This window comes from Periplaneta americana, chromosome 6, assembly GCF_040183065.1.
Source record: "Periplaneta americana isolate PAMFEO1 chromosome 6, P.americana_PAMFEO1_priV1, whole genome shotgun sequence".
Lineage (NCBI taxonomy): Eukaryota > Metazoa > Arthropoda > Insecta > Blattodea > Blattidae > Periplaneta > Periplaneta americana.
Genome location: NC_091122.1, coordinates 99,745,383 through 99,770,720, shown reverse-complemented (window position 1 = coordinate 99,770,720; position 25,338 = coordinate 99,745,383). Strand labels below are relative to the sequence as shown.

The 25,338-nt window shown below is 33.1% G+C and overlaps 1 non-coding gene across 1 annotated transcript; it reads left to right on the top strand.

Moving 5' to 3' along the window:
- The first annotated feature begins 11,974 nt into the window (after nucleotides 1-11,974).
- TRNAR-UCU (transfer RNA arginine (anticodon UCU)) lies at nucleotides 11,975-12,048 on the top strand. Its single transcript has one exon. It is a non-coding gene; the product is annotated as a tRNA-Arg (tRNA).
- Nucleotides 12,049-25,338: the final 13,290 nt, after the last annotated feature.

Below are 25,338 nucleotides of genomic sequence, written 5' to 3'. Positions count from 1 at the left end.
GAATTTGGGGAGCAATAAGGAGTAATGAAATCCGGTTTCGTAAGACAGCTGTAACGGCTGAGGGGATCATGTGTTGACCACACGTATTGGTTGAATGATCTTTACCTCTGCTGAGGCAAATAGGCGTGAGGCCAGCCGTCAGCTGGTTGACGTTGGCTCTCCATTGGCTGTGTGCCATGTATTTCTTCTTCTTCTTCTTCTTCTTCTTATTATTATTATTATTATTATTATTATTATTATTATTATTGGTTTATTTTACGATGCTTTACCAATTGCGATAGTTAAATAGCGTCTGATTGAAATGAAGGTGATAATGCCAGCGAAATGAGTTCAGGGTCCAGCGCCGAAAGTTACCCAGTATTTTCTCTTAATGGCTTGAGAAAAACCCAGGAAAAAAACTTCAACCAAGTAACTTTTCCCAACCAGGAATTGAAACCGGGCCCGCTCGTTTCATGGTCAGAATATGCTAATCGTTATCCCACAACCATGAATTTAATTGTAATGCAGCATTACGTTTAATTGACGTAAACATAGAACATAAATAACCATAATCGATTTAATTTAGTTCCCTCCAACATAACATCAATACTAGACGTAAGCTATAGTAATTGTACTCTACAGTCTTGTACAGAGTTGGGCAGATAAAACCGGCTCGTCTCATCTCATTTGATTTGAAACAACCTTTTTTCAAAGAAATGGATAAAATGAATAAATGAATGTGTCCTGTACTAACCTTCATAATAGATATAATGAAAATTTTAAGTTCAATCTATATGATTTATCTATTTTGCAAATGTTTATTTGCTACAACATTGTATATAAAATATTAACTTTTTCGCCTTTTCGGCATCATCAGATATGTTAAGAGACACGTAATCTAAACCTTGAACAAATTTAACAAATGTACATTGTAATATGCATGACAAATATATTTTCATGAGTTTTATGTAGTATGTCTATAAGTAAAAAGGGTTATGTAGAAAAATTTATGTAGAAAAATTTTCGGAGATATAAATTTGGATATAAAGAAAACTTTATGTAGAAATAAACATTTGCAAAATAGATAAATCTTGTAGATTGAACTTAAAATTTTCATTATATTATATTAGATTTATCTGAAGACAAAATGAATTGTAAAATTCATAATAGATGTTGAAAGTGCCCCCCACCAACATCTTGACGCTTCTAAATTTTCGAATCTAATCTAAATTTTCGAATCTAATCTAAATTTCGAATCTAATCTAAATTGGGATACGCATATTAAATATACATGTAAGAAGGCATTCTCTATTCTCCATTCACTAAAAAGATTGTATCATTATCCATCTAAATTAAAACAGACGCTGGTACAGACACTCATTCTACCTCACTTCGATTATTGCGACGTTTTGTTCAGTGATCTCAGGATTGATTCCGCTCAGAAACTACAGCGTGTTCATAACGCGTGCGTCCGCTTCATTTGTAATGTTCGATACTATGATCATATCTCACCTTCTTTCGAGAAGTTATCATGGCTTAGGTTACATGAGAGGAGAAATCTGCACTCACTTTCTCTCTTATATCGAATTATGCACTCTTCATCCCCCTATTATTTATTCGCTCGATTTCATACTCTCTCTCGCTATCATAATATTAATACTCGAGCAGAACGCGATAACACGCTAGAAATTCCACTTCACGCATCGTCTCTGTATTCCTCATCCTTCACTGTTGCTACCTCTCGTCACTGGAACTCTCTGCCGCCTGACGTCAAGGGCTGCCGAACATTGAATTCTTTCAAATCCAAGTTAGAAAATTATCTTATGACGAGTTGCCAAACTAACTTACTATTATGACAAGTGTTGTATTGCATGTTTCCACGTATTCACATTTTTTTTTATGTTCTAATGATATTCAACTTATTTTATATTTTTGTTTTCATACTTTCCGATAATGTTATATCTCTAATGTGATAAGTTGAGCTATATATAATCTTAATTTTCCTTATTGTGTGTACTTAGAAATATCTGTATTCACTGTATACTTTGTACTGCACTATTTTATTACTACTATTAGTATTATTATTATTATTATTATTATTATTATTATCATTATTACTATTCTTCTTTATTATTATTATTATTATTATTATTATTATTATTATTATTATTAATTGTCTTTTTTTTTGTATGCCTCATTTATTTTGACCTGCTGTTCACATATTATTATGCTTTTTTCTTTCTTTCTGTATGTTATATATTATGTCTGATTTCTTCTTATTTGTTGTTTATTTTTTATTATTATTATTATCTTATTCAGTTTTGTGTGTAAAATTGTAGTGTAATTTGTTAATTTGTAGTGTTTTTGTAACGCAGTCTTTACTCCTGGTTGAGTGTTAGAGAAGGCCGTATGGCCTTAACTCTGCCAGGTTAAATAAATCATTATTATTATTATTATTATTATTATTAACATGTTCATATCGATACGTGCCCATTTCTCACGGATGATAGTGCGGATGCTATTCCTGATGCTGTCCTTTAGTTTATCAATAATAGGGATTCTTCTCGTACACTTTCTCCTTCAAGTACTCCCATAAATAAAAGTCACATGTCGACAAATCTGGTGCCATGGGCGACATGGCCACAAGCCTTTGCTCATAGTCCGCTCTTCAGTGAACATCTGAAGATTGGTGTATGGTGCGCTATGACTGCGAAAAGCATTATAGGTCCAATATTCTTAGACACCACAGTCAACACGGATGTATACTTGACCTTCTTGGATGAATTTTATCCCCAACTAACAGAAGAGGAGCGTATTTACTGCTTCTTTCAACAAGATGGAGCAACATCTCACACATCTGAGAGGTCACTTACGCGTATTCATCAGATGTTCAATGAAGAGCGGTCTGTGAGCAAAGGCTTGTGGTCACCACGGTCATCAGATTAGTCGACATGCGACTTTTATGTATGGGGGTACTTGAAGAGAAAAGTGTACGAGCAGAATCCCCATACTATTAACGAACTGAAGGATAACATCAGGAATAGCACCGCACTGTTACCCATGAGGAATTGGCACGTGTCTACTGTATATGAACTGTTAAGAGTGCACAGAAGTGTATAGAATCTAGATGTTAGTGAAGGGCACTTTCAACATCTATTATGAAGGTTAGTACAAGACAAATTCATTTATTCATTTCATTCCATTTCGTTGAAAAACAAAATTTTCAAATCAAATGAGATGAGACGGGCCGATTTTATCTCCCCAACTCTGTATATGGTTCGATGTGGGCCTTACTACAGAATGGTAAGCTTTGGAGAGATGTAGATTTTTGTGTTAGTATTGAACATTGAAAAGTCACATTAATTATTTTATTCAATATTTATTTATTTACTTACTTAGCTACTTGTTTATTTATGTACATAATTATATATATTTATTATGAAGTCGGCCTTTCTTAAGAGTGAGATTTTCTGATTGTCAATGTGACAAATATTTTCCTGTATTTCTTTTTTATCCTTCTATTTCTTCATTGTACAAAGTATAAAAGAAAGTCAGATTTTCGCGGAACTACACATTTTAAATATCACTGAAAAGTATTTCGGGCATTGTTCTTTGTACAGAGATTTCTCTTGAATCTTTGGACTGATTTGCTTATATTCAGTATTTACGAGTCAATTTTTCCTGAAATAAAATGCAATAAAATTTAATAAACAATACAACAGTTGTATTGTTTATAAAATTGTATTGCATTTTATGAACTTTAATGAACACTGTTGAAAATTGACCTAATTGCGTATTTTATTATCCTGAAATAATACACAAGAAATATATTAAATTTAATAAAAATTAGTAGAACATTATTTGATATCAAAACAGAAAAGATCATAATCTCGAAATATGCCTATATTTAAATGTTTTCTTTAGTTTGTTTCTTCCGTAAGAAGAAGTGAGAAATGAAATGAGAAATCCAACATTTCTCCAGAATCCTGTGTTCCCAACAAAATGAACTGTACAGAATGGAAGTGAAATAAACCTACAGATTGAACGGGACGATAGGGTACACTTAAATAAATAGAAAACTTACATTACGTTTTGTGATTAAACGCACGGTTAATTACAAAATTAAGTTGGAAATTCGAGCAATCTAGCAACATCGCCGCTAACACACTGCTCTTTCTTCTCGTAATATAAATGTAAGAGGTCAACGAACTCAGGTCTGTTTCCTAGGTGAACCTCTCCCACTCTGACTACAACATTGCAATCTGTTCGCATGTTCAGTGACTTGAAAGTGCTTTTAAATTAAATTTACACGGAAACCGTCCACGCTATGGAAATACGCCAATGGAATAAATTATTCATTATTAGATTTTCTATCGATATGATAAAAAATCACGATTCTACTAGCCATAGTTACCGAATAAAACTGTCTTAAACATTTGGAAGAAAACATTTTATCTAAGAAAACTATGAACTTTCCACCAATATGGTAATACACTTTTTGTTGTGTACAACATAAGCTGTTCACTCTGAATATCTGCAGGGTTATTTCACTTCCACTCTGGAGACCAATATTGCAGAATAATTTCTAGCCTACTTTTGGTTGCTAATATTTAAAGTCCAAACAGCCTCCAAGCTAAGAGAGTTAGCCAAAGATCTCTTCATAAAAGCATTTGTTACGCGTGAGTCAAAACAGTGTACCGGTATATATCGTTTTTTAACATTTATGTCAATTTTATATTATGAAAATGCTTGTAAGTAGAAAAACATTGTACAGAATGCGGCAGAAACAATGACCCAATTTTACACATTTTAAGCATGCATAAATCTCATTCCTCCATACTCTTCCCAATTCACTGTTCCCAAACGTCTTTTCTCACACTTAATTTTTCCCAACCCGTATTTTTCCCAATACATTTTTACCAATATCCATCTTTCCCAAACCAGATTTTTTCCACACTTAATTTTTCTCAACGCGTATTTTCCCCAATACATTTTTACCAGTATCCATCTTTCCAAACCAGATTTTTCCCACACTTAATTTTTCTCAACGCGTATTTTCCCCAATACATTTTTACCAGTATCCATCTTTCCAAACCAGATTTTTCCCACACTTAATTTTTCTCAACGCGTATTTTCCCCAATACATTTTTACCAGTATCCATCTTTCCAAACCAGATTTTTTCCTCACTTAATTTTTCTCAACGCGTATATTCCCCAATACATTTTTACCAGTATCCATCTTCCCAAACCAGATTTTTCCCACACTTAATTTTTCTCAACGCGTATTTTCCCCAATACATTTTTACCAGTATCCATCTTTCCAAACCAGATTATTTCCACACTTAATTTTTCTCAACGCGTATTTTACCCAATACATTTTTACCAGTATCCATCTTTCCAAACCAGATTTTTCCCACACTTAATTTTTCTCAACGCGTATTTTCCCCAATACATTTTTACCAGTATCCATCTTTCCAAACCAGATTTTTCCCACACTTAATTTTTCTCAACGCGTATTTTCCCCAATACATTTTTACCAGTATCCATCTTTCCAAACCAGATTTTTTCCTCACTTAATTTTTCTCAACGCGTATTTTCCCCAATACATTTTTACCAGTATCCATCTTTCCAAACCAGATTTTTCCCACACTTAATTTTTCTCAACGCGTATTTTTCCCAATACATTTTTACCAGTATCCATCTTTCCAAACCAGATTTTTTCCACACTTAATTTTTCTCAACGCGTATTTTCCCCAATACATTTTTACCAGTATCCATCTTTCCAAACCAGATTTTTTCCACACTTAATTTTTCTCAACGCCTATTTTCCCCAATACATTTTTACCAGTATCCATCTTTCCAAACCAGATTTTTCCCACACTTAATTTTTCTCAACGCGTATTTTCCCCAATATATTTTTACCAATATCCATCTTTCCCAAATCAGATATTCTTCTTTATTAACAGTAACTATAGTTACAAGTTTCTTCTTTATTACTAGATTCCTTTCTTCTATTGTATTCTTCTTTATTGATGGCAACTATAGTTACAAGTTTCTTCTTTATTACTCCATTCCCTTCTTCTATTGCATTCTTCTTTATAGATGGTAACTATAGTTACAAGTTTCTTCTTTATTACTTGGGTCCTTTCTTCTATTGTATTCTTCTTTATTGATGGTAACTATAGTTACAAGTTTCTTCTTTATTACTCGATTCCTTTCTTCTATTGATTCTTCTTTATTGATGGTAACTATAGTTACTAGTTTATTCTTTATTACTCGATTCCTTTCTTCTATTGTATTCTTCTTTATTGTTGGTAACTATAGTTACAAGCTTCTTCTTTATTACTCGATTCCTTTCTTCTATTGTATTCTTCTTTATAGATGGTAACTATAGTTACAAGTTTATTCTTTATTACTCGGTTCCTTTCTTCTATTGTATTCTTCTTTATTGATGGCAACTATAGTTACAAGTTTCTTCTTTATTACTCGATTCCTTTCTTCTATTGTATTCTTCTTTACAGATGGTAACTATAGTTACAAGTTTATTCTTTATTACTCGGTTCCTTTCTTCTATTGTATTCTTCTTAACTGATGGCAACTATAGTTACAAGTTTCTTCTTTATTACTGGATTCCTTTCTTCTATTGTATTCTTCTTTATCGATGGTAACTATAGTTACAAGTTTCTTCTTTATTACTAGATTCCTTTCTTCTATTGTATTCTTCTTTATAGATGGTAACTATAGTTACAAGTTTCTTCTTTATTACTCGGTTCCTTTCTTCTATTGTATTCTTCTTTATAGATGGTAACTATAGTTACACGTTTATTCTTTATTACTCGGTTCCTTTCTTCTATTGTATTCTTCTTTATTGATGGCAACTATAGTTACAAGTTTATTCTTTATTACTCGGTTCCTTTCTTCTATTGTATTCTTCTTTATTGATGGCAACTATAGTTACAAGTTTCTTCTTTATTACTCTATTCTTTTCTTCTATTGTATTCTTCTTTATTGATGGTAACTATAGTTTCTTTTTTATTACTCGATTCCTTTCTTCTATTGTATTCTTCTTTACTGATAATAACTATAGTTACTAGTTTCTTCTTTATTACTCTATTCCTTTCTTCTATTGCATTCTTCTTTATTGATGGTAACTATAGTGACAAGTTTATTCTTTATTACTCGGTTCCTTTCTTCTATTGTATTCTTCTTTATTGATGGCAACTATAGTTACAAGTTTCTTCTTTATTACTCGATTCCTTTCTTCTATTGTATTCTTCTTTATAGATGGTAACTATAGTTACAAGTTTATTCTTTATTACTCGGTTCCTTTCTTCTATTGTATTCTTCTTTATTGATGGCAACTATAGTTACAAGTTTCTTCTTTATTACTCTATTCCTTTCTTCTATTGTATTCTTCTTTATTGATGGTAACTATAGTTTCTTTTTTATTACTCGATTCCTTTCTTCTATTGTATTCTTCTTAACTGATGGCAACTATAGTTACAAGTTTCTTCTTTATTACTCGATTCCTTTCTTCTATTGTATTCTTCTTTATAGATGGTAACTATAGTTACAAATTTCTTCTTTATTACTCGGTTTCTTCCTTCTATTGTATTCTGCTTTAGTGATGGTAACTATTAGTTACAAGATTCTTCTTTATTACTCGGTTCCTTCCTTCTATTGTATTCTTCTTTATTGATGGTAACTATTAGTTACATGTTTCTTCTTTATTACTCGATTCCTTTCTTCTATTTTATTCTTCTTTATTGATGGTAACTATAGTTTCTTTTTTATTACTCGATTCCTTTCTTCTATTGTATTCTTCTTTATTGATGGCAACTATAGTTACTAGTTTCTTCTTTATTACTCTATTCCTTTCTTCTATTGTATTCTTCTTTATTGATGGTAACTATAGTTTCTTTTTTATTACTCGATTCCTTTCTTCTATTGTATTCTTCCTTACTGATAATAACTATAGTTACTAGTTTCTTCTTTATTACTCTATTCCTTTCTTTTATTGCATTCTTCTTTATTGATGGTAACTATAGTGACAAGTTTATTCTTTATTACTCGGTTCCTTTCTTCTATTGTATTCTTCTTTATTGATGGCAACTATAGTTACAAGTTTCTTCTTTATTACTCGATTCCTTTCTTCTATTGTATTCTTCTTTATAGATGGTAACTATAGTTACAAGTTTATTCTTTATTACTCGGTTCCTTTCTTCTATTGTATTCTTCTTTATTGATGGTAACTATAGTTACAAGTTTATTCTTTATTACTTGGTTCCTTTCTTCTATTGTATTCTTCTTTATTGATGGCAACTATAGTTACAAGTTTCTTCTTTATTACTCGATTCCTTTCTTCTATTGTATTCATCTTTATAGATGGTAACTATAGTTACAAGTTTATTCTTTATTACTCGGTTCCTTTCTTCTATTGTATTCTTCTTTATTGATGGCAACTATAGTTACAAGTTTCTTCTTTATTACTCGATTCCTTTCTTCTATTGTATTCTTCTTTACAGATGGTAACTATAGTTACAAGTTTATTCTTTATTACTCGGTTCCTTTCTTCTATTGTATTCTTCTTAACTGATGGCAACTATAGTTACAAGTTTCTTCTTTATTACTGGATTCCTTTCTTCTATTGTATTCTTCTTTATCGATGGTAACTATAGTTACAAGTTTCTTCTTTATTACTAGATTCCTTTCTTCTATTGTATTCTTCTTTATAGATGGTAACTATAGTTACAAGTTTCTTCTTTATTACTCGGTTCCTTTCTTCTATTGTATTCTTCTTTGTAGATGGTAACTATAGTTACAAGTTTATTCTTTATTACTCGGTTCCTTTCTTCTATTGTATTCTTCTTTATTGATGGCAACTATAGTTACAAGTTTCTTCTTTATTACTCTATTCCTTTCTTCTATTGTATTCTTCTTTATTGATGGTAACTATAGTTTCTTTTTTATTACTCGATTCCTTTCTTCTATTGTATTCTTCTTTACTGATAATAACTATAGTTACTAGTTTCTTCTTTATTACTCTATTCCTTTCTTCTATTGCATTCTTCTTTATTGATGGTAACTATAGTGACAAGTTTATTCTTTATTACTCGGTTCCTTTCTTCTATTGTATTCTTCTTTATTGATGGCAACTATAGTTACAAGTTTCTTCTTTATTACTCGATTCCTTTCTTCTATTGTATTCTTCTTTATAGATGGCAACTATAGTTACAAGTTTATTCTTTATTACTTGGTTCCTTTCTTCTATTGTATTCTTCTTTATAGATGGTAACTATAGTTACAAGTTTATTCTTTATTACTCGGTTCCTATCTTCTATTTTATTCTTCTTTATTGATGGCAACTATAGTTACAAGTTTCTTCTTTATTACTCGATTCCTTTCTTCTATTGTATTCTTCTTTATAGATGGTAACTATAGTTACAAGTTTATTCTTTATTACTCGGTTCCTTTCTTCTATTGTATTCTTCTTTATTGATGGCAACTATAGTTACAAGTTTCTTCTTTATTACTCTATTCCTTTCTTCTATTGTATTCTTCTTTATTGATGGTAACTATAGTTTCTTTTTTATTACTCGATTCCTTTCTTCTATTGTATTCTTCTTTACTGATAATAACTATAGTTACTAGTTTCTTCTTTATTACTCTATTCTTTTCTTCTATTGCATTCTTCTTTATTGATGGTAACTATAGTGACAAGTTTATTCTTTATTACTCGGTTCCTTTCTTCTATTGTATTCTTCTTTATTGATAGCAACTATAGTTACAAGTTTCTTCTTTATTACTCGATTCCTTTCTTCTATTGTATTCTTCTTTATAGATGGCAACTATAGTTACAAGTTTATTCTTTATTACTTGGTTCCTTTCTTCTATTGTATTCTTCTTTATAGATGGTAACTATAGTTACAAGTTTATTCTTTATTACTCGGTTCCTATCTTCTATTTTATTCTTCTTTATTGATGGCAACTATAGTTACAGTTTCTTCTTTATTACTCGATTCCTTTCTTCTATTGTATTCTTCTTTATAGATGGTAACTATAGTTACAAGTTTCTTCTTTATTACTCGGTTCCTTTCTTCTATTGTATTCTTCTTAACTGATGGCAACTATAGTTAAAAGTTTCTTCTTTATTACTCGATTCCTTTCTTCTATTGTATTCTTCTTTATCGATGGTAACTATAGTTACAAGTTTCTTCTTTATTACTAGATTCCTTTCTTCTATTGTATTCTTCTTTATAGATGGTAACTATAGTTACAAGTTTCTTCTTTATTACTCGGTTCCTTTCTTCTATTGTATTCTTCTTTATTGATGGTAACTATAGTTACAAATTTCTTCTTTATTACTCGGTTTCTTCCTTCTATTGTATTCTTCTTTATTGATGGTAACTATAGTTACAAGATTCTTCTTTATTACTCGGTTCCTTCCTTCTATTGTATTCTTCTTTATTGATGGTAACTATTAGTTACATGTTTCTTCTTTATTACTCGATTCCTTTCTTCTATTGTATTCTTCTTTATTGATGGTAACTATAGTTTCTTTTTTATTACTCGATTCCTTTCTTGTATTGTATTCTTCTTTATTGATGGTAACTATAGTTACTAGTTTCTTCTTTATTACTCTATTCCTTTCTTCTATTTTATTCTTCTTTATTGATGGCAACTATAGTTTCTTTTTTATTACTCGATTCCTTTCTTCTATTGTATTCTTCTTTATTGATGATAACTATATTTACTAGTTTCTTCTTTATTACTCTATTCCTTTCTTCTATTGCATTCTTCTTTATTTATGGTAACTATAGTTACAAGTTTCTTCATTACTCGGTTCCTTTCTTCTCTTGTATTCTTCTTTATTGATGGTAACTATTAATTACAAGTTTCTTCTTTATTACTCGATTCCTTTCTTCTATTGTATTCTTATTTATAGATAGTAAGTATTAGTTACAAGTTTCTTCTTTATTACTCGATTCCTTTCTTCTATTGTATTCTTCTTTATTGATGGTAACTATAGGTACAAATTTTGTTTCGGATTTAAAAATGGATGGACTTAAATTCTTGTTTCATCGAGAGGTGGTAAGAAATTACTGTTAGATGGTTTCATATATCACAGAAGGAATACAAAAAACGGAAAAGATTATTGGTCATGTATCCCCAAAAATGAATTCAGGGGCAATGCGATCACTGAAGGTAGGCCTACAGAAAATTCTATCAATATTTTGAAGGAAGGTGATCATGACCATGCGCTAAACCAAGAAAGTTTAATCAATTGTCCCAGATGAGGTTCTTCCTGTTATGGACTATTTTGATCATACGTACAGTACATTAGAGGACATCCGCGAAGAGGTCGCAGGGATGCATTACCGCCATGCTACCCTCCCGAGAGTTGGAACGGTTATGAGGAGAAGTTACTGGGCCACCACCGCACGAACAACATAAGCGAAGGATGGCATAACCGATTTATGATTGTAGTCGGCAAACACCATCCACTAGTTTATGGGCTCTTAAATGAATTCGTTAAAGAAGAAGCTGATACAGAGACAACGATTGCACAGATGGAATTAGGTCAAGTGGTACGCAAGAAACCAAAAAAGAAGTGGCTCTGCATTCAAGCTCGTATTCAAAATATTGTTAGTGAGTATACCTTCTTCAGAGAAGAAGAAAGGCTGGGTGGGACATTAAGGCACAATTTTGTATAATAAATTTTTCAGAAAGTTGTAAATAAAAGCACACATTAATCACTACTTTATTTCGTAAATCTTGAAATCCCGTATTGGGAAACATATAAAATGCTTTGAGAAATTTGTATTGGGAAAATGGGTTTTGGGAGCTAGTATATTGGGAAAAATAATGGTTGGGAAAAATTTGATGGGAAAAGTGTGGGGTAATCAGAAATCCAACTACACATTCTTAGTGTGCAGTGTTCGAAAGAACACTTCATGCAATTGATCACACATGTCACGTTTTGTAAATTATGGTCGGCCTTGGTAGCTTAGTTGGTATAGCGCTGGCCTTCTATGCCCGAGGTTGCGGGTTCGATCCCGACCCAGGTCGATGGCATTGAAGTGTGTTTAAACGCGATAGGCTCATGTCAGTAGATTTACTGGCATGTAAAAGAACTCCTGCGGAACAAAATTCCGGCACACCGGCGACGCTGATGTAACCTCTGCAGTTGCAAGCGTCGTTAAATAAATCATAATTTTTGTAAATTATGTCATTCAGGTGTCCACCATTGTTGACGCTGCAATCTTCTGCACGAACACGCAGGTTCATCATAAACTTACGAAGAGTAGGTATCGCCTGTTATGGCCTTGATTTCGGCGTGAATGTTGTTTTTCAAGTCTTGAAGAGTTGTTGGCCTGTTAGCATATACTTTGGATTTCAGTAATCCCCACAGAAAATAATCACAAGCCTATGGGCGAACTGGCTGGCCAGTGGACATCACCAAAGCGGAAAACAAGATGCTCTGCAAGCATTCTGCGGAAGGTTGTCATGGACGTTCTGACTGTGTGAGCGGTTGCACCATCCTGTTGGAACCACAACGACTGCAATTGGATATTTTTACAGCGCATTTTCTGCATTACGAACTGTTGCAACATAACAACTGTTACAGTGACACTGCCACCTGCATCATTCTCAAAATTTACGAACTAAGAATACCCTGCACAGACACGCCACACCACACAGTAACTTTTGCGCTATGAAGTGGTCTTTCGTGTATCTGATTAGGATTGGTAGGCGCCCAGTACCTAAAGTTTTGCTTGTTCACATAGCCCGATAGCCTAAGTGAAAATGGGCCTCGTCAGACATCATGAACTTGTTGAGAAAATCGAGTTGAGTGTTGATCGTCTCCAGCAGCTGTGTACAGAAAGTTTGACGTGCCTCCAGGTCTCTGTGCAATAACTGTTGTACCACTTGGAGTTTGTAGGGATGGAACATCCGTCGCACACTTCTGTCCGAGAAGTTAAGGACTTGCGAATGCCGACGAACTGATTGCGTTGGACTTCGCTCTAAAGCAGCTGTTGCTCTTGCAATGTTGTCCGGGTGCGAACAGTACGTGGCCTTCCAGGGGGCTTCTTGTTTGCTGCAGATGCTGTTGCTCTGAACTGCTGGATTCATCTTGTAATCAACTTCCGACACGGAACTTTATCATTCCGATCAATGTCAAAATGTTGCCGAAACAAACGCTGCGTTCGTATGGCACCATCACTTTTGAAAAATGTTTCAATTGCAAACGCACGATGTTCGTTTGACCAACGCTCCATACTGACTGGTAATGCCCTGGATAAATATATAATCCATATAATTATATTTATCCATGGCAATGCTTTGAACTGCACTACACATTGGTACCAATATCAACTCTCTATGAAACAGTTTCCAACAATGGCGCGCAATTTAAAATGGGTCATTGTTTCTGCCGCATTCTGTACTATTAGAAATGATAACCTACAATAGGCCTACCCATACCGTTATTCTACATAAATTTGTGGAAAATTAAGTTTATTCGCTTAAATAGTATAGTTTATAAATTAAGACAAATGTCTTCGCTTTCTCCGTATTTGTTTTGCCTAACATTCTCTTTCTATTTCATTCTTTTTTATTTCTTTCAACCTCTCTTTCCCTTTTGCTTCTGTTCTGTGAATAGCTGTTTCATGTAATTTCGCACAAACTAACTAGGCTAAGCGACAAGCGTAGGGGTTATCGTGAACAAGGAGTGGTCTGTATAGCGCTAAATGCGCTGATCGATCAATAAATTATTTTAAAAAAATGTGATTTCGCAAGTGTATATGCGTTCGGAAGAGTGTCAACGATTGTCGAATGAATTAACGGAGATCAAAACTGAAGTGAAACTTCAGAATGTGGTTATTTAACGCAGACATCAATGCAACAAATAACATGATAAACTATTTTTTTATGTACAAAGCATAATATAATGACAAAGCAGACTATGTGTCGTCTTGATGACACTCTTTAGATCTTTAGAACGATTGTTGTGAGATACTGGGCCTATATTATGTAAGGCACAGTTTGTTTAATTCTGCTTTTTTGCGCCTGCAGTTCGTAGAAATGGCATAGTATTTGTTGCTTTAGGCCTATTCTAAATTATTGTGAATCGATGGTTTCAGTAGGCACAAGATATACCTAATCTGGATTTTCAACCAGAATTCGGATATTCTGGAAAATTCTGATCCAGATTTATTCACAGTATGAGGGAGTGGTATCAGTGCCGCTATATTCAGAATATTCGTTACGTGATTATCTAATTAGTTGTTTCCCTTCCAAACGTAATGGAAGTCTCTCTTTCATAATTGAAAGAGAAGGAGATGGAGATAAGTGTTTGACCAGTTTTAAAATGATATAACACATACTTCAAAAAATTAAGAAGTTATTGTATAACATAATCGGCCACTAAACCCGATTCTGAAGTCCAGTGTCTTCTAAATATAAAACACGTTTAACAACTTTTCCTAGCCAACATAACAATTTGCCTGCAGGCACAAGATTTATCACAACGAAATAGAATACAACCAATCAACATGTCTGAATAAACATGCAGTTTTTTAAAATATGAACCAAACTGGCATATCATTAACTTGATAAGTTGACCAGCTTTTCCTCCTGCGTCTTAAAATGAATTACGCGTGAGTTCCTTTGTATTTCGATCGTGAACTCAGTGAGCTCTATCCTTTCGACTTGCTTGCTTTCCTTTGATTTGTACTGATGTAATTGGAATACAATACAGTTTTGTTGCATATACGAGTAGGCTATGTTTATGACGTCAACTCATTCTGAAGGTTCTGGATCGTATACAGTGACGAAGCTCAATACGTAAGGAATATGCATCCATAGATAGTTGTTAACCATTAGGATCGCTACTATCGCCTCATCACAGAATGCGAAATAGTACCGACACAGTCTATTTATTGTTCCTAGTAGCCTACTCTCATCAACTGGTGACTGTATATGCTAGACTGTGGTCGTATGTTGTTTCTATAGTAGCTTATCTCACTTTTCCAAAACATCTAAACGTTTACTTGAAATTCTCTTGTGATATCATTACGACATTTTCGCACATACAGCTAAGAAGAAACTGCCTGCTGAAGGATGCACTGGAAGGAATGGTCAACGGGAGAAAAGTTCGGGGCAGAAGAAGATATCAAATTATAGGGGGCATTAAGGTATAGGGTTCATTTGCGGAGATTAAGAGGAAGGCAGGAAATAGGAAAGATTGGAGAATGCTGGGTTTGCAGTGAAAGACTGCCCTTGGGCAGAAAATTATGAATGAATGATGGCTTAAAATTTGAGATCTCCGGATATCAGTAATTTTTTCTTATATTTAAATATCAATACTGGTACCGCACTAAAATAGAAGTCTTTCAGTAACCTACATATTATATTTTAAAATGACTGTGTATAGACCTACTTAATAAAAGAAAATAGAAAATCGACTACTAGAAATCATCATTATTGAAATTTGTAACATGGAATGTTATACATAGGACAAATGTCACGAAAATCTGGAAACTTCATGAATTTTTAAAACTTCATAAAATTTACATCTGGTTTAGGTACTACATTCCTGGTGACATCCAAAATGAAAATTAAAAGTAAAATCTTAGAATGCCATGGATCTGCTTACTACATTCTTGGTTACACACAAAAGAAAAATTTAAAATAATAATAATAATAATAATAATAATAATAATAATAATAATAATAATAATAATAATAATAATAATAATGACAGTAATGACGATGATGATGATGATGGTGGTAGTGGTGATACTAGTGGTACTGGTAGTAGTAGCAGCAGCAGTAGTAGTGATTTGTTTTTTCTTATTTATTATCCGAAATATTGAAGAAAATGCATTCTTCTGAAGTGGTTAACATTAATGGAAGTAACTGGTTTCGTAAATTAAATACAACCAACCGGTACTGATATTGTACTAGTAGCAGGAATCTGAAATAATTTTATTTTACAGCCACTATTCAATTTATCTGGTGAGTTGTTAAAATCCAGTTTTCAGCTCAAACAGTAGAAAGAGCTGTGGTCTTGAATCTCTTCTATCCACGAATAACTGAATTTGAAATATATTTTTCGTGAACTAAATCAAACTATTAAAAGACAAAAATAGAAACCATATTTAAAAAATAGTCTATGACGACACACTTTGATGGAAAGAGAAAAAAGTGAGGCTATTAAAGTAGAATTAAAAGTGCAGAAAATCCTTTAAAAAAATAAATATTACTGGTACCAAATTAATTGGTGAAATCATGTCGAACGTATGCCAGCCACAACCACCACAAGAACTACAAATAATTATAAAACACACGGAAGAAGATCTTTAGGAAGACCTAGAAAGAGATGGTGGTACCAAATCTAATTGCACTTTGGAACAGGTCAGAGGGTCTAGACCGAAATGTAGGCTGTGATTATAGAAATGACGATGGTTGACAACAAACTGGCTTGTCTAACTGGATAAGACACCTGTAGCCTACTTGGACTTTGATGTAAAGAAACCAATAGTCCCATCTCAGAACTGACAAAACCATAGTCAATGCTATCATCCACCTGAAGCCTATTTGTTTATTTTGGTCTGAAGTTTGTTAATGTTGAAAAACCTTTTCCACATCAGCAGGTCGTTGAGAACACCGGTATGAATAAAGTTAAAATGGCTGTCAGTTGACTTTCTTAAATAATCTCTTGGTAAATTTAAATTTAATCAAAACATTTTGAGGGATGTTACACGGAAAATTGAGGAGTGTTTTTGCAAAAGTTGATAGATGCAGAATCAAGATCTTACAGAAATTAAATTTCTTAAATTTAAACACACAAATATTTATTGTAAAACAACAATTTTTACAGAAAGCACTCTTTGTTCTGAGGCAATGAAAGTAGATTTGAAAAATATAAGCACTTTTTTTTATTACTTGTCAATTTTAGGCACAAAAGATAGAATTTAAAAAAAAAATCGATGGATGCAGTCCATCTTCATATATAAGTCTCATTAAAACACAAATAAAATTGAAGAAAATCATTAGTCTCAACACAAAAATACAATTTTATCACAAAAATTTAATGGGACACATCTGCTAGAAATCCATTGCCTCACCTGTTACTTCTAAATACTGCATGAGTTTCTTAACATCATAGTTTATTCTTTTGACATCATGTTGACTTCTAGAAGAACAGTGGAAGTGGAGTTTAACATACTACCGCATGGTTTAATTCTTGGTTTTAGCACATGCATTGACACTGAACACGCTGTATATGTGTTCTGCACTGTAACAGAAACATTACGATGCTTGCCAGAAGTTTTACTGTAAGTGATCACTCACTGCGGAGCTATCTTAAAGGGCAATGTCGATCTTAACACCTTTTGAGCGCTCGATTTTAAGTCTATGATTTTCCAGTCCTTGTTGAGATTCTTGACTGTACCATGATTTTCTAGTATCTTATGGTAGCCATTGGGGGTCAGTATGTCTTCCATTCTCTTGTATACTTTTTCTATTCTTCCGAAAACACGATCTGGAACCAGATAGCTATTACCGCGTATCAGAAAGAAATTAAGAATGGTAGCAAATATACTGCTTTGCATCAAAAAAAGTAATGAGAATTACCATCATAATATTTTTGTTCTGATGGCACAAGAATCAGAAAACAGATGAATGGTGGAAGGGGTATTAGTTGCGGATTTTTTCTGGATTAAATAAAAAATCTATCAATGCATATGCGACTTGGTTAAATCCCCTTAATGGCTGGGTCTAATAGGCTAATAGCATTCCACTTCTGCCGGCAATCCCTAAGAAATGTAAATTGTCTGAAATATTATGTTGAAAACTATTTTATTTGACCTTGCATTATATGTATTTCACTTAAGGATTCGAGCATCTATCGAGATTTGTTTTAACTAAATGACAGCATCTATCAAGTTTTGAAAAAACCTGGAAGGTTTGGTAGTCTCTACCTATGGCATGAATCAAGTTTTACTAAATCTGATTTCATAGGTTGATTCCGTAGCTAGAAAACATACTATATCCACATATAACTCATTTTCGGAAATTTTTGCATCTATCGACTTTTGCAAAAACGTTCAATTACTTTCAATCTATTATCACACGGAAGTTCGACCAACTGGCCTTCCAGTTTGGTGTCAAGATTTACACACTGCACACCCACTGAAAATGGAATTAAAGCTACTCAAGACTTTCCTTATATCGTCAAGAAAATATGAATGCTTTATAATAGTTAAGCGCTCTGCGATTATACATGTAATGTTACGGAGTGTAATTACTGAAGTATGTTCCTTTAAGAATTCACATAAATACGTAAATGCATAAGAATTTAGAATTTTCAACCATGCTGCCAATTATTCTAGGAAATATTTTTTTGAATGAATCAGTTTTCTTGGCATGAACAAAGGCAAAGAAGTGATCGTGATACCCTTGCATTAAAAACTTAAGTCACTGAGTTAAATGTCAACAAAATAAGCTAACTTTGAGTTAGTAGAGACATAGAGGTCGACTTTTGATTTAAGCACAGGGGCAGGAAGGGATAAATAAGTTAACAGATTGTACAATGAAGACCTCCCGGGAAAAAGGATGTAACATCAAATTAATGAAATATTTAACTTAGGTGGAAAAAGTAATTTTTAAGCATTAATTTATAACAATAACTTATTGCATCAAACAGTGGCGTATACTGGTTAAAGGGTTTGGGCTACCGCTGACCCTATTATTATACAAAATATATCTAACAATTACTTTAATTTTAATTACTATGGTAAAACTAATAATACAAAATGATTACATTATGTTATATTACAAACTTTTTCTTTTGTAATTTCCTTGGGCTACCGCCGGTAGCCCGCAAAATACGCCCCTGGCATCAAATATCAGAATAAACTTCTATCCTTAATTAGTCAAATGGTTTTGCTAATAAATATAGACCTAATGAAATATGACCCTGAAAATATTTTCCTTTCTCCTGAAACATGTATAATAGATTTGTTAGTTACACCCTTATTCTGGGGAGGTCTTCAATTATATATTTCTACTCATGTGATACTAAGCTACTAAACTCAGCTTTAAGATTTTATTGATTTTTATTTGTTTCCACTGCTGTTTATGTTAGTGCTTACTCAAAAAACATCATAATATTATTAAATTCAATCGGTACAGTTTTTACACAAAGAGGTCTATGGCAGGGACCGTCAAGTGACTACACTCTCGTGCGTACGTACAAACCCTCAAGCCCTGACGTACGGCTGCGGGCAAGGGTAGCTGCTTCCACAGTGGCGGAGCTAAGAACTTGTATGTGAACCAAATTTGTGATAAGAATGTAAATTAATTTCAGCTTTTAATTGAAGCACGCTTTCACTGTTAATTGCACTATACTGAAAAACAGTACTCTATACAATTTTGTACAGTTAACTATATACGAAACAAATTTTTGCATGTTTGCACAATAATGAAACAAAACAAAATATACACTTTTATACAGATTAATATACTGTTTGTCTTCTTCTCATTGCTATACAATTCAATTAACAAAATAAAACAACAGTACAAACGTTGTTATTCAAATACAATTCTCTAATAATAGTACTTTTTCTTAAACATCAGAGATCCGCTGTGATTTTTGCAGTTTTCTGTTAGTAAGCAGCTATTTAATTCTCGGAGCTATTGTTTTAGTACCAGCCAATCGCAAACATGCTTTCAATTGTTCATCACTTAGTTGTTTCTGTGACGTGACTTTGTAAACTTCATTAAACAAAACAGTGTTTCGCATACGTAGGTTGTCCCGAACATTTACAACATTCTTGCAGCAAGATTGTACTGTTTAGGAAACCTTTCTCGTGGAAAACAAGTATAGAAATGGTTAATACTTTTTCTGTTTTGATACTTATCCTTTAGCTCAATATCGCTTTGTAAATCAAGTATTTCTAATTGTAGTTCAGCAGGAATATCCAGGACACTCACTGAAAAAGATATTGCAAATATCTTAAATTGTTGTTCAAGATCTCTAATATCCTCAAATCTACGTTCGAAACTTCGCACAATTGTTGCATTATTCTTATATATTCTTTCATGTCCAAGGCTTCTAACAGGTTTCCCATGTACATCCATAAATAAGGCAGTTTCATTTCTAAGTGCGAGAAAACGTTCCAGAATTTTTCGATTTCACCACCTTACCTCGGTATGGTAGAGTAAATCCCCATACTGTTAATACCATCAAGCAGTGCCCTGAAGTCCCTGTGATTGAGTCCTTTAGACCTTATGAAATTAATTGTTCGCATAACATCATCCATTACATTGCTAAGGTTCATGTTTTTAGCACATAAATATTCCTGGTGCAAAATGCAGTGCACTGGTGCCCCCAAGCGACCTCGATAGGTTCCACCACTGATAGACTGCAGTGTACAAGTGTACTGCCCGCAGTGGAAGCCGTAAGTAGGCCTGTACGCCCTCTCGCGATCTTGACTCGACTTGGCGGAGCCTGGTCTATGGTATCAGTCACCAATAAAAACAGCATGAATCGACTTATTATCCAATTCCACTTCTCATAACAATTATTAAGATGAAATGTTTCCTCCCTCCTTCCGTGTACTTCACATAGAAACATATTCAGACATTATTTTAAAAAATCAACAGAGCAGAAGGGGCAACAGTTCCTACTGCCATCAGAGTCAGCGCTTATGTTTAGAGAAGTTTGATTATAGCAAGGTTTACTATTCAACAACTGAAGAACTTCGTGACGTAGTTCGAAAACTCGTTGAAGATACCTTCCTCTTGAAAGCGAGTGAACTTCGGTGTGCAGAAGCAAAACTTTACGAAAGGAATCGATTTTTTAACATAATATACCAACCAATTGCGAATTCAATGAAAGAGACTTTATAAAATTCACAATTTTTATAAAGCATTCATATTTTCTTGACGATATAAGGAAAGTCTTGAGTAGCTTTAATTCCATTTTCAGTGGGTGTGCAGTGTGTAAATCTTGACACCAAACTGGAAGGCCAGTTGGTCGAACTTCCGTGTGATAATAGATTGAAAGTAATTGAACGTTTTTGCAAAAGTCGATAGATGCAAAAATTTCCGAAAATGAGTTATATGTGGATATAGTATGTTTTCTAGCTATGGAATCAACCTATGAAATCAGATTTAGTAAAACTTGATTCATGCCATAGGTAGAGACTACCAAACCTTCCAGGTTTTTTCAAAACTTGATAGATGCTGTCATTTAGTTAAAGCAAATCTCGATAGATGTTCGAATCCTTAAGTGAAATACATATAATGCAAGGTCAAATAAAATAGTTTTCAACATAATATTTCAGACAATTTACATTTCTTAGGGGTTGCCGGCAGAAGTGGAATGCTATTAGCCTATTAGACCCAGCCATTAAGGGGATTTAACCAAGTCGCATATGCATTGATAGATTTTTTATTTAATCTAGAAAAAATCCGCAACTAATACCTCTTCCACCATTCATCTGTTTTCTGATTCTTGTGCCATCAGAACCAAAATATTATGATGGTAATTCTCATTACTTTTTTTTATGCAAAGCAGTATATTTACTACCATTCTTCATTTCTTTCTGATATGCGGTAATAGCTATCTGGTTCCAGATCGTGTTTTCGGAAGAATAGAAAAAGTATACAAAAGAATGGAAGACATACTGACCCCCCAATGGCTACCATAAGATACTAGAAAATCATGGCACAGTCAAGAATCTCAACAAGGACTGGAAAATCATAGACTTAAAATCGAGCGCTCAAAAGGTGTTAAGATCGACATTGCCCTTTAAGATAGCTCCGCAGTGAGTGATCACTTACAGTAAAACTTCTGGCAAGCATCGTAATGTCCCTGAAGAAGATGGCTGAGCTAGCCGTCGAAAGCTTGGAAGCTAATCTCCAACTCACTTGGCTGAGAACCCGAGAAGAGTTATTCTATATCAAACGCCGGGAAAGCCTCAAGTCATACATTGTTCACCTTTACGGGGAGGAAATGCATCGCAGCATCCGCAAGTTCGCCTTCGTCTCTGAAGAAGATGGCTGAGCTAGCCGTCCAAAGCTTGGAAGCTAATCTCCAACTCACCTGGCTGAGAACCCGAGAAGAGTTATTCTAAATAATTACGTACTTCATTGTGTTAATATTATAAACTAGCCGTACCCGTGCGCTCCGCTGCACCCGTTAGAAATAAATATAAAGTAATTACATAATTAAAATAGGACACTTGATCCAGGGAACATTCGTGTTTCATAGAAGGATAAATCGTTTAATATGTTACTTAATTTAAATTGCATCCAAATAATTAAAATGCGATCATTTTGGTCCAGAGACACTCATTTGGTGCAATGACAATTCCTTTAACATGTTTCTTAATTTTTATTACATGCAGCCATTGTTTAATGAAGATTGACATCATTTAGATTTAATGTGTATATTTTATTTTACTTGTTACAGGTTTCCATTGAATTATGGCAATAACTTAATTTTAACCCTTGTTTTCTACGTATTCAGTAAATGGCACTTGGCCCACTATGGTTCTGAACCCTTCAAATAACTTAAATTATATTATATTATATTATATTATATTATATTATATTATATTATGTTATATTATATTATGTTATATTATATTATATTATATTATGTTATATTATATTATATTACATTATATTATATTATATTACCGGTATATTATATTATATTATATTATATCAGAAGTTACTGTAATAACATTATAGCATTATGTCCATCTAGAGAAACTACACTTTCCAATGGTGAAATAATAATTAATTAATCATACAAATCGGTTAATTTAGCTTCCGATATTACTTCATACAAGCACAGAACATTCTCTGTAGGCTATCTTTCATAGCTTTCGATTGTTGCTGTCCAAGGTCCCTTATAGACGGAGTCATTTGTTTTTTAATTCATTACATGGCCTTAGATGGCAGTTATTTTAATTTTAAAACTCATTTATCTCATTAAATATCAGTCCTATCAAACTTTTTCACGGAATAAAACTTATCGCAAATTATTTTTAAAGAAACTTTTGTTATGTAACATTTTTCACAAAAATCAATAATAAGCGAGATATTTCGATTTATTTAATTCAGGCCCATTTATAACCCCCTTTTAAATTATGTATTTTGAATGCCATATAGCCTAAAATCTAAGTTACAACGACCTTAATTTATATTCCAATTTTCATCGAAATCCGTTCAGCCATTATCGCGTGAAAAGGTAACAAACATACAGACAGACAGACATACAAACAAAAATTTCAAAAAAGCGATTTTCGGTTTCAGGGTGGTTAATTATATATGTTAGGACCAATTATTTTTGGAAAATCGAAAATTACCAGAAAAATTTCGGCTACAGATTTATTATTAGTATAGATTTTGGTGTTATGTTACCTGATTGACTAGTTTCGACGTTGTTTGCTTCTTTCTTTGAATCCTAGTGAGTTCCACCACTATCTTCTGGTTTCTTGTTGTGGTGAGATGTATTCATGATTGTATCGAAAAAGGTATGTGTTTTGAAATTCAGTTGAGTGTTCAGGATGTGTTGTGGGTGTATTGTAAATTTTGTATTGTTCTAGAGTGTCAAGTTTCTAATTTTTTTGGCTGTATGTATAGTATTTTCATGTCAGTGCCTATGTTGCTGTAGTTATGATTGGAGTTTGTGGAGTGTTCTGCTTAGGTTGAATTGTTGTGTGGTTTAGTTATGGCTGTGATATGTTCTTTGTAACGTGTTTAAAATGATCTTCCAGTCTGTCCAATGTAGAAATCGTTGCGACTATTACAAGATGGTTTGTATACACTTGTTAAGTTGTATTTGTTTCTGTCTTGTCTGTGTGTTGAGATGTTTTGTAGCGTGTTCTATATGCAATGTTGTATCTATTTTAGTTTCCCTATATCAGAGTGATGTATTTATTTTGTTCTTGTGCTTGTATTGCGTTTTCTTGTTTGCATTTGGTCTTTCTTATTTTGTCTATTATGTTGGGATTGTATTTCTAGTTTTTTTTAACAGTCAAAGAAGAACCAATACTCTACTTGTGGGGCTTTCTTATTCACTGCATAGAATTTCCGAATTTTCTGCCTTGTACACAGTTTGTAAAACTGTTAACTTTAACTTCTCTTTTCTGTCGAATTTTTCTCTTGGTGTTGAGAATGGAAGACATCCTTTTGGTTTCAATTCCTTCCCATCCTTAACAATAGCAGTGACCAGACCAAACTCGTAGATATGCCAGTGGCTTTTCTTGTTACCTGCACAACATTTATATCCATGTTATGTTCTGCTTTTATCCTTTTAAAGGACTCGCATACATTGAATACATTTTGGCATGCCTGATCTCTCAAGACCCTACCTAACACAGATTTGGTGAGCAAAGTCATCGAATCGAAGTCACAGTACACTTAATGAATAATATATAATATACGTTATGATCTTAGAAAGACTAAAACTGATTGAATCAATGGGTTTTAAATATAAATAAATGAATTTCATAAAACTATTAGCACAAAACATTATAAAAGAATACATCAACATTACACAATTTTGAACTCTACATTTCGAACACTTACAAATACATTGCGGAGAAGTTCACTGAACAACTAATATTTCCTTGAACTTAGCTGATCGTTGCAACAAAGCAAAAGGTCCGCAACATTAAGCAATCATTTTTATAATTGCTCCTGAAGTAAGATATATCTTCTCCTGAAGTAAGATATATCTTAATGCAAAAATTATTTCTCTTTTGCAGTCTCAATAACCAGCAGTGGTAAAGAAGCCATGCTCATTTGAGCCCAGGCGCTATCAAAGAAAGTGGAAGGCTTTGAGGTATAAAGAACAGTGACAGCATTTTATTAATACCCAGTCGGTATCAAACATGATGCTTTCGTTTTAAGAGATAAGAGTCTGTTTATTAATTAGGCCTTCTCAGACACCGCTCTAGTTCACAAGAAGAAGTAACATACGACTACCAATGAAGTGTTAGCATTTTTAATTGACGTGCCAATATCAACTCCACATGGAGTATGGAACACCCCTTCCCGTCTTTTTTTAATTAGTAGAAAGATGGTCAATAGTGAAAAGTGTTTCATTGTCGCTTACAAAGGAAAGCGCCTGGGCTCGAATGAGTGCGGCTTCTATAATGTGTAGCACCTCGATACTATATTCTTTACATTATCTTAGTTGTAGTCTTTGATTTTACGAGGCATATCAATTTATGTTTATTCATAAAGTTCTAATAAACAAATGTTTTTATTGTTCAATAAGAATAATGACATGTGGAGAAGGTGCTAGTATTTCAATATTCAAAAGTTTAA